A 9,979-nucleotide genomic window follows, 5' to 3' on the forward strand; every position below is an offset into this window, starting at 1 on the left:
TCTAGCGGAAGCCTTGCAATGATTGCTAAGCAATCATTGGAAAATGTCTTCAATTGATTTATTGAGAAATTAAAATCATTCTTTACTGTTTTAAGAAATTATCTCAAATTTCGCTAAATCTAGAAAATTCCTTCGATTTTTCGGTTGTCGATTGAGAAATCTTTCAAAAAAAAATCATAAAATGATTATTTTGCAAGAAAAATTGGTAAATAATTAAAAATTGAATATTCTCGTCAAAATATTTAAATAAATTGAATTATATTCTGAATATTTTATTAATTGTCGATTTTCTTATATTGAAATTTCAGCAATGAGCCAAAATTGTATCTAAGAAATATAATCTAAGTTTAAGCTGCTGCCTTCTGGCGGCAATTTTTGGAGAAAATAATCAAATATTTAATTGTAATCAAATAGTTTAAAAATAATGAAGATTATTCTGATATTTAAATATTTTATGGCATAATAAAATGGAAATATGCATGGAAATTGATTGAATAAGCACAAAGTTGATGATCTAAAATCGCTAGTGACTTTCCTCTTATTTAGAAAGATGCATTTATGCCCCACTTTTCCCTACGCAATTTCGCCATTGAAGCAAGTGTAGGTGTTCTTATGGATTTTTCATACTTTCCCAGGCGAATTTCGCATTGAAATGCATGGAAGGACATTGCAAAGTCTGCTGGGTGAAAGACAATAACTGTGATTGATGCCACACAGAAGGTAAATAAAAGTTTGTCTGCCAAGGAGCTAAAAAGTATCCCAATCGAATATGAAAATCACACAGAAAGTTGGAGTGAATTCAGCAGTGGAATCTCACGTGGAGGACAGAAGAGCGAGAGATCTCGCAATCAGTGAGAATCTCAGTTGGAACAATTTGCATTCTGTTGCATGGCGAATTATTATAAAGAATCTAATGCAAGCGGAGCATTATTTGTGCTCTGTCGTCCCATGTGGAATGCTAAATGATTGTCGTGTGGTGTGCACAAAAGGCATTTTCTTTCCTCCGGTGGCTTTCCTGTCGACAACCACTTGTTGCGCCCAACACGGCCAATTCTTGTAAATTTGCCATGTAAGGTGGAGGAGAGGAAATTTAATTAAAACGTCGCTTTTAAGCGCTAATAATGACATTCACGTTTCCAATCACATGCCGAGAATCGAGCCAATCAATTCCATACTCTCTCTCTGTCTCTCTCTCTGTCTCCACATCCTCGCCAGTGCTTTTTTATCCTGCGCGCGCGATTTTACACCCAAATTGTGTGGGATGATCCGCAACGGTCTTGCACCACATTCGCGAGCGCTTCTCTGCCATTCTCACATTCTTCTCCGCCAATCTTCAGCGCTTCGGCGATCGCGGGAGATTGATTTGGAATCAGTGCCTGAATTTATGGATTAGTTGTTTAACAGAGGCTGAGAGTTGTGGCGATGCAAAGTTCACGATAAAGGCCAAGCAGAGACTCTTCTTAATCATGCTCAGACTTCTTTTGCCGAGTGTTGAGAAAAGCTCTGCGAAATATTTAGAGCTTCTTCGTGATTTAGCGGTAATTCCTCGAACGAGGCATTAAGTCATGATTTATTATCGCGTATTTAACGAGCATTTAGCAAATTGAAGACACTTGGACACCTGTTTTCGGCATCCCGCTGCCGCTCATTTGAATACAATAGCAATAAGTCACCGCCAAGAAGCACAAAGCGTCCTCGCCGGGGTGAAAGAGAAAAAAAAATGGCCAAGCTCACAAACTGACAATAATTAAGAATTTGGAATTGATCTCATAATGAGGCGAGGGAAGAAATCGTGGCAGGAGCGCGAGATCCGTGAAGTTGGGGAAGGGAAAAAAAAGGCAGAACGACAGAAAAGTTTGGAATAAAATTGAGAGTCTCTCTCTCTCGCTTAGATTGAATCCATTCGTTAAAAGATATGAAATGCCTTCGGTTTTTATCTAGATAAAGGAATTAATTATACATAGGCGAGAGAGGGAACTGATTTCAGCTCCAGATATCGAACTGTGTTGTTTGTCTGCTCTTTTTTTTCTCCTCTCTTGCTTCCTTCCCAACCAATTTCGTTCTCGTAACAATTTTTGTCTTGTGCCTTGTTTTTTTTTTTACTCCCTTCCACGCTCATTCTTCCTTATTGTCTTATTGAAATTGGCCGGACGAGATGAGCACGCCGCCCCACGAGAGTGAGCAGCGGGGGTGGCGCAGAAGGAGGTGTGAAGTGGAGTTTTCCCTTCGAATGTGGACGAGATTTCGGTGCCCAAAACTTCCCACGACGAAAGAGAACAGCATTGATGGAAGGATAGGGCAAAAGGAGTCACGAATTGTGATGGAAAATGAATTAGACAGAACAGGGAAGAGAGTTAATTTCTGACACAGAATCATTCCACAGGTAATTTAGACATCATCAATTGAAAATTCACATCAAGCGCCTCGTCTTCTCGTGCGCTTCGCGGCCCGCAGAATGTCTCTATTTTCCTGCGCTGCTTCTCCAATTGGGGCGCTTCTTCTCATCGCGCTCTCTCTCTCTCTCTCTCTCTGAGCAAGAAAATTGTACAAACAAGCAGAAAACACTGGCACAAGCACAGAGAGGGTTATGTTCCTCAACTTCCAACTACAAGATCTTCCACCAGGAATACACCCAACTTTGATTTAACATTGTACAAGTACAAGAAATTCGTGATACAGCTCGCAAAACATTCACCCATGCCATCGGTAAACAAGGTGGATCGCGGAGGCCAAAAAAGAGGAAACTAAGACACTTTTCGAGAGCACTTTATCCACAAAGACGACGCGGAGAGCACACGAAGACACACCGCCAGAGCCAATTGAAATAATATTTTGTTGCAAATCACACGCGAAGAGCAGGTGATCGGATTTTAGGCCGCAATTAATGTTAACTCCAATTGATGAAACGGCATCGCGGATATGATTAAATGTTTGCCCGAGATCTTATCGCATTTGGCGTGATAACATTTCCACGTTCGTGCGGAAATTCTTCAGAATTTCAACGAATGAGAGATTCACCAAATATGTATTTAAAGAAGCAAATGCAGAAAGAGTCTCGTGATAATCGAATGCATTGCTTAGAATCAATGATACTCATAACGAATTAGTGTATAATTTCGATCGGAACAGCTTTTTCACCTGTATTCAATCGGGTTTTGGTAAAATTCCAAGTGGAAAATCACAAGCCGATTTTTGAGGAATCTTAATGCTCTCAATCAAATATGAAAAAAATGATAATTTTCCATGTAAATTTGCAAGAAAATCAAGAAATTAATACTTTCGACAATAAAATTTAAAACAATCAAATTTTATTTAAATATACAGTTTAGGGAACAATTCTCATTGAATCTTAGAAGCAAACATAACGGAATTCGCCTTAAACATCTGAAAAATTGCCCTTCAAACTCTTATCAATCAAAACAAACTCTGAACAATTATCCTGAAGACACCTCGGATTAATTTAAACCACTTGAAGAATCCAAATAATGAAAGGTTACTGAGACGACGATATTTAAATTTTAAAATCTCATCTTGTTTTCTGCTTTAGCTCGGTTTTGATATCATAAAGAGATTAAGGATTAGGCCGAATGTCTTCAAACTTGGCATGGTCGTTACTTATTAATGAGGGAAGATTGATGGAAAATTTCAGACCTCTAACTTCACGTGGAAATTCACAGCACACCGATATGTTTCAGTGTCGTGAATATTTAAGAAAAGAGAAGAAAGTCGCAAAACTTGCCACAAGCTGGATTTAAACGCCTAAAAGTAGAAATAAGAGGCCAAATTTGCCTTTGGAAAATGCAATCGGAACTTCTGCATGCCTTTCAAACTAAAAAATGATTGAATTTTAAAGTTAAAACCACGGAAATGCATAGATTTTTGCACAGTTATATAGAAATTCCATTCATAACAGCTCACAAGCCTTCCTTAGACAAAAGTCCCGAAACAAGGACAGAAACATTAGCGGCTGAATGGCAGCGACCGAAAACAGCGAGTGATTTGTTGCCGGCGATAGCGAGTGCCAGGAAATGTGACTCTCACTGATACTAAGTCAATTAATTTCGCCCATCTCGCCGGCGAGCCGGAGTGCGCCCAATGGCCATTGATTGAGTGTCCATCCATCCAAAATGCCCTCTCAATGGACCGCAAGAGAGAGACGGCCGATAATTATAGGTGGCTGATTATTGACACCCCAGCAGCTCATCCTTCGCCAGCGATTGGTATCTCTTGGCTACTGTTGGCTGGACAAAATGCATTTGCAGTCGTCATCATCATTGACCTCTGGCCGCTCTGGGTGGGCGGCCAGTGTTTCAACAGGCGCCCCCTCTCCACCCGCCCTGTGCCAATCATCATCGTCCAATATAATCCATTCATCAAATCCACAATGCACATCGTCATTGTTAAATGGCTTATTAATTATCGTTCATTTTGAATGCCCATTGCTGCAAGGTGGGCCGCATTCAGGCCCCGAGCGGGGGTGCTTTCGGGGGTGGACGTGCGCCAATTGGGGTGGCACAACATTGTCTGCTGTGTGTTATCGCGAAGGTGGAAATTAATAATAATTGTTTGCCATTTTCATGCATAAACATTTCCCACAAACGAATTGATCAGCCCAGGACGCCATGTCCGGTTATCGAAATGGATTTATTTTACAATTTCCCCTTCACATTTTTCACCTCTGCAGCATATTTCCAAACTTTCTGGGCACAAGAATAAGAGCAACAATTAGTTAGTGGCGCCATCTTCGTCAAGCGATAACCTTATCGGTGGATTCGCTTGGCTGTAAATGAATTTAAATGTGTCGCCGTGAATGAGGAATTGAGGAAGATTCGCGCGCAAAGTGCTCCCCAAAAAAACACATTTGCCAAATTTGTCGCATCCAACAATTGTTGCTCAACACAGCAAATTATGTGAAGAGCTTTTTATCGCTCGCGTTCGTCCTCTCTCGCGTGCAATTCTCACAAAATCCGCACACAGAGAGTCACACAGAGCGCGCGAGGAAGGCGGACAAATGAAGCTGGTGGATTTTCCTCCCCCATTCCTGCTGGCACTTTGCAGAACTTGACTCCTCTCTGTCTCACTCCCATATAACAAAACCATTATCATCTCTCACAATTCGCGATTTCGTGACTTTGGTGGAAGTAACATAAACTCGTCTAATCTGCTACACATTATCAAATACAGTGAGAGAGTCCCTTCACAACAGCATCCTCACTCCCTTCGCCGCGCACCGTCAAATGCAAAATAATAATACCAAAAGCAAATTCTTATCAGGGGAGCATTTTGTACCATTCGCCAGAGCGCCCAATCTGATGCTAGTTCGCCTGGTTGTTTAGTTTTTCTTTCCCAAACACCCAACACTGCAAGTTTGCGGGGCCGCAAGAGCGCTCTCTTCTGCACTGTCAGTGGAGATTATTGGTTTGCCCAGGATACATTATATCCGCAAATGAATAAAAACTCCTCATTCGCTGAAAATCCCTCTCTTTCACTCACTCCAACCTCCCTCAAACACACACACAATGCACTCTCGGGGCCCGAGATAAGGTGGAATCACGGAAAAAATTATAATGGAAGTCCATCGACGATAAAATCGGCCAATTAAAATGTTGCGAAAAATTTGTTCTCTCTCTGTGGCTGTTGTTGCCTTGAAAACACGACGATGCAGGTCTTTTCTCCATCTCAGTCCAACTCCTCCAGCTTTTTCATCAACGCGAGAATCTGCATTGGAGCACAAGTGCGTGAGATACCCGATTCGCGAAAGGCCTCAAGAAGTCAAATCGCCCAACAGTTGCTGGTGCAGCAATTGCTGGCAGCGTGATTTTCTCTACTTTTCATGCTGTTTCTCGATTGTTTCTAGATTCTTGGGACGGGTCACATAAAAATCCGTGGTATTTCCAAAGGATTGTCCCAAGTTTTTCATACAATTTTGTATTTCCCTCTTTTTTGTAGGGTTTATCCCTCCCGAAGCTCCTTAAGAGCCATAATAACTCCGTATATATTTCAAAATATGCAGGGATTTTGCAGGACAACGCGCAGCGGAGAAATACAGCGAATCGCCAGTCATAAATTTGGCTCAAATCGCAAGACCAGCCACTGTATTTACCAGCTCAGGATGGAGTGTGAGAGTAAAGCGAGTAAAGTGCAACGAGGTGAGATTTACTACTGGATGAAAAATTGAATATGGATTGAATTAAAATTCCCCAGAGAAAGATGATTGATATCAGTTGGTTAGAACGATTCCGTATCTCTGAGGCACGCCATGCGAGCGCACCGAAAAGTGATTGACTCTCCGCATTATCAGTCTGAGGGCACGAATGGATTCTGTATATATAGTGGGGCTTTTGTGTGCAAGAATGGCGATTAAAATGGGGGGGGGGGGAGGCGAGATGATACCGAGAGAGCTGCAGAGCCACATAAATCACATAAAAATGCATGTATATGCATAAACTATATTGAAATTGGACATAAAAGAGAAGTTGCATTGAGAGATACTTCACGGAGCCGGCGAGAAAGACAGTGAGGCAACCCTTTTTCCCCGAACGGAAGCGATAAATCCGCCCCAAAATCTAAAATTGATCTCCGGCTCCGCTCGGCAAATCCCCTCTGCACTCCACATGCACGGCTCTGAAACCAAACCATTTCCTCAAGAGCTTCATCTGTGCCTCACCATCGAGTATCTTCCCGCCCTGCGGTTGCATCCCTCTCGATCCTTCCACCCTTTCGCTTGGTGGGAAAAATTATTTAAAATCCGATCGGCGAGAGATTAAATTTTATTCATACACACCCCCGCACAAGCGCCGCTCTGCCATTTCACACTTTCGCCACCCGCGCCGCCCACCGACGTCGCGGCGGAAAAATTCAACGGCGAGATAACGCCGAGTCGCACAAGTTGCTGCAAAAGTGGGAAAAGAGACCGCCGAAAGAGTGAGGCCGCGTGATGAACGCCGCAAGGCTCACGGTGATCAGGATTCCTCTGTGCTTTTCTCAAAGGATTCCATGCACAAAGGACACCCAAAAGATCATCAGACTTAAGAAATTGTAAGCGCAATTATACAATAAGAAAACGCTATCAAATTATGCATTTTCTTGTGAACCCTGCAAGGGGAAAATCACTAGTGGATTTTAAAGAATCTTAATAATCCCATAGTCAAATATTTCTGCTGTCCTCTTGCGGCAATATGTGGGAAAAATAATGTAATTGTCAAAAAATGATCCAAAAATTCATACAATCATCAAATATTGAAATATTTCTTTGGTATAATCAAATAAATGATTGAAATCTGAACTTCTGTCGATTTTCTCCTTACTTAATCTTCAAGAAATTATAAATGAACACCAAAAGAAATATTTTCAGAATTCCTAACTTTGCGTGTCTATTTTTTTACAACACAGAAAATTGACTGTAAACTTGCGTAGAGGTGTAAATTTGCGAAATATTCCACGGTGCAGAGAGCAGAAGAGCTCAAACTCACTCGCAATAACTGTGTCTTCTGTGGCGGCGCGAGACCACCCCTGAAATTAGCGGTGGGACGCGCGAAGAAAAAAGGAGAGCGAAAAATTTAATCTGAAAAATTTATGTATGACTTGAAAATAATTTCGAAGATCGCTAGACACCGATTGGGAATTTATGGGATTATGGTAATTGAGTCATCATCTTGTCTTCTTTTTTCCCGCCGTGTGTGTCTCTTCACAGTACAATTTCTCAAGGCGGAATCACTCCTTGTCTCATCATTCTCCCAATATTGTGCTATTATTTCAGTCGATGGTGCTGTTTCGAAGGCTGAGGAGGAGGAAACCCACCCAGAAGTGACATTTTCAGACCATTCACACCTCCAGCCAGCAAATTAACCCATCAACGTCTCTCATCTCGCCCGACAGACAGCTATTTAGACGTGCTTTCTCAAGAGGGTGGAGATAGACACCTTCCGCCCGCGACAGTTGGCGGATAATTGAAAATGCACGAGATTGGCGTGGTTTTGATTGAAGGCTTGCTGAGCGCGCAATGTTATGGGAAATATATGGGAGAATTTTCGCATACATTGCAAAGATTTTCAGCCAATTAGTCACAGTAATCTCGTAAATATACCAAAACCATTTGGCGTGCGGAAATCACGCAATACATCTTCTCTCCACCACCAGCCAACACTTAATGCCATTCAGTGATTATCTATGCAGTCTCACACATATAGACGGCGCGGAAAGTAATGGATTTCCCAGGAAGCTGGACTGGAAAAAAAGGGGACAATGTCGGCGCCAATTCATGCCGAAGCTGCGGGGATTTTCCAGAGAGTGAGAGTGAAGCGATGGGAGATTATTTTAAAACTAATTTCACTACGTATTCCACCAGTGGTGGAAAAGTTTTCTGTGAAATACACACACGAGTAATTTGTGCACTTTCCAGATAGAGATAGGGATTAATACACCGCACGGAGAACACTTCAAATTGAGACCATTAGTCTCTCGAATGGTTAAAAATACGCCCGAAAAAGAGCGCGAAAATCGTGTGTCTCGTTAAGCTGTAAGAATAAAATATTGCGAATTTTTCGCCCATAAAAGCCACACTACAAATTGTCCAGCTAATGCCCAATGTGAAGCCATTCTTGCTGATAGTCTCACTGGCCACATAATGCCAATTTCATTTGGCCCATAAGTGGAGAAAAGAAGTGATTTTTCATACCGTTTTTCTCCCTGTGTAATTACAATTTTGAGAGGCACGTGTTGAATGGCAAAATGCAAGAAATTCCGCCCATCTCTAATCAATTCCACCAGCAGAATTGCATCTCCGCGAGCATGTTGAGAAATTCCGTGGGAGAAAAATAAATGCGACCTCGTGTGTGTGTATGAAAAACGGAGATTTTTCATCGAGATGCCAAAAAGAAAATTACAGCTTTTAGGACATCATTTAACACCTGCCAATTGACACCCTGAAGGCACTTTTTCGCCACTTCGCACTGCAATTTGCCTCTTCTGTGGCAAGAAATCTCCGCCTCCCAATGAAACTCCGCTTCCTGTCCTCTCGCGCACACCGACAACATTCAGGGAGTCCGTCGAGTGTGTCCCAATTTGCATATTATATTATGCTTTCTCGCATTCTGCCACCGCGATAAAGAGTCCGCCAAGAGTGAAATTGGCCAAGGAGGATTCCCAATAAAAACATCTCCTCTACGCCGGAGCAATTAAATTGATTCTGTGCGTCTCTGGCGAGACGCGATACCGCCAGAGAAGCGCGGAGGAAGCCGACAGATTGGAAATGTTTCCATGTGTCCGCATGCTAATTGTCCATGTCACACAGCGCGATGCGCGAGGAGTTGAGTGTCAAGAGGGAGAATCACAAGAAAAGGCAGAGAGGAAGACACCTTGAGAGACACACCGCAGAGGTGAAGGGACACTTGAGATCCCAGGCACATAAAATCTCATCCCAAATGTCAACGGGTGCCCATTGAAGTGTCATTTCGTTGGCGGCTCCATTTTGATGATTTCACTGCGTTCAATTATTACTTGGGAATTGTGGAAAATCGCGCGGCCATCTAACAAGCACGGCGACTCTGTATCTCACTGACACACTCAGAGATCAACGGGCGCAGGTGAATTTGATAAATGACGATTCACAATCCAGACAATGATCGGCCACAGCCAAGCTTTCAGCCATCAAATTCTAATTAGGGGTGAAACTTGTGTTATTTCCATCAACTTTAAACAAGGGAAAAAGAAAGTGAAGCCAAGGGGCAGATATTATGGTCGGAAGAAAATCAATTTCATTGCTTTTCTAGGTTATGTGATTGATTTCAAGGCCTTTAAAAAACCTTTAAATGATCAAATTTTTGTTTGAGTTGGAAATATTTGTCTTTTTCTTGTCAGAATTGAACATTTGTGTTCAAAAAGGCTTCAGATTGGTTAAATTTTAGAGGCAAGAAACAGCTTGAAAGTCAAACATAACCTCAAGAATCTTATTTCAATCAGTTTGGGTGGAAAATGAAGA

General features: G+C 42.0%; 1 protein-coding gene across 2 annotated transcripts in view; it reads right to left on the bottom strand.

Moving 5' to 3' along the window:
• Positions 1 to 9,979, bottom strand: part of LOC132263468 (zinc finger protein ush) — a 69,397-nt gene that overhangs the window by 5,202 nt on the left and 54,216 nt on the right. The gene's annotated exons all lie outside the window — the stretch shown is intronic.

This window comes from Phlebotomus argentipes, unplaced genomic scaffold, assembly GCF_947086385.1.
Source record: "Phlebotomus argentipes unplaced genomic scaffold, Phlebotomus argentipes genome assembly contig_15, whole genome shotgun sequence".
Lineage (NCBI taxonomy): Eukaryota > Metazoa > Arthropoda > Insecta > Diptera > Psychodidae > Phlebotomus > Phlebotomus argentipes.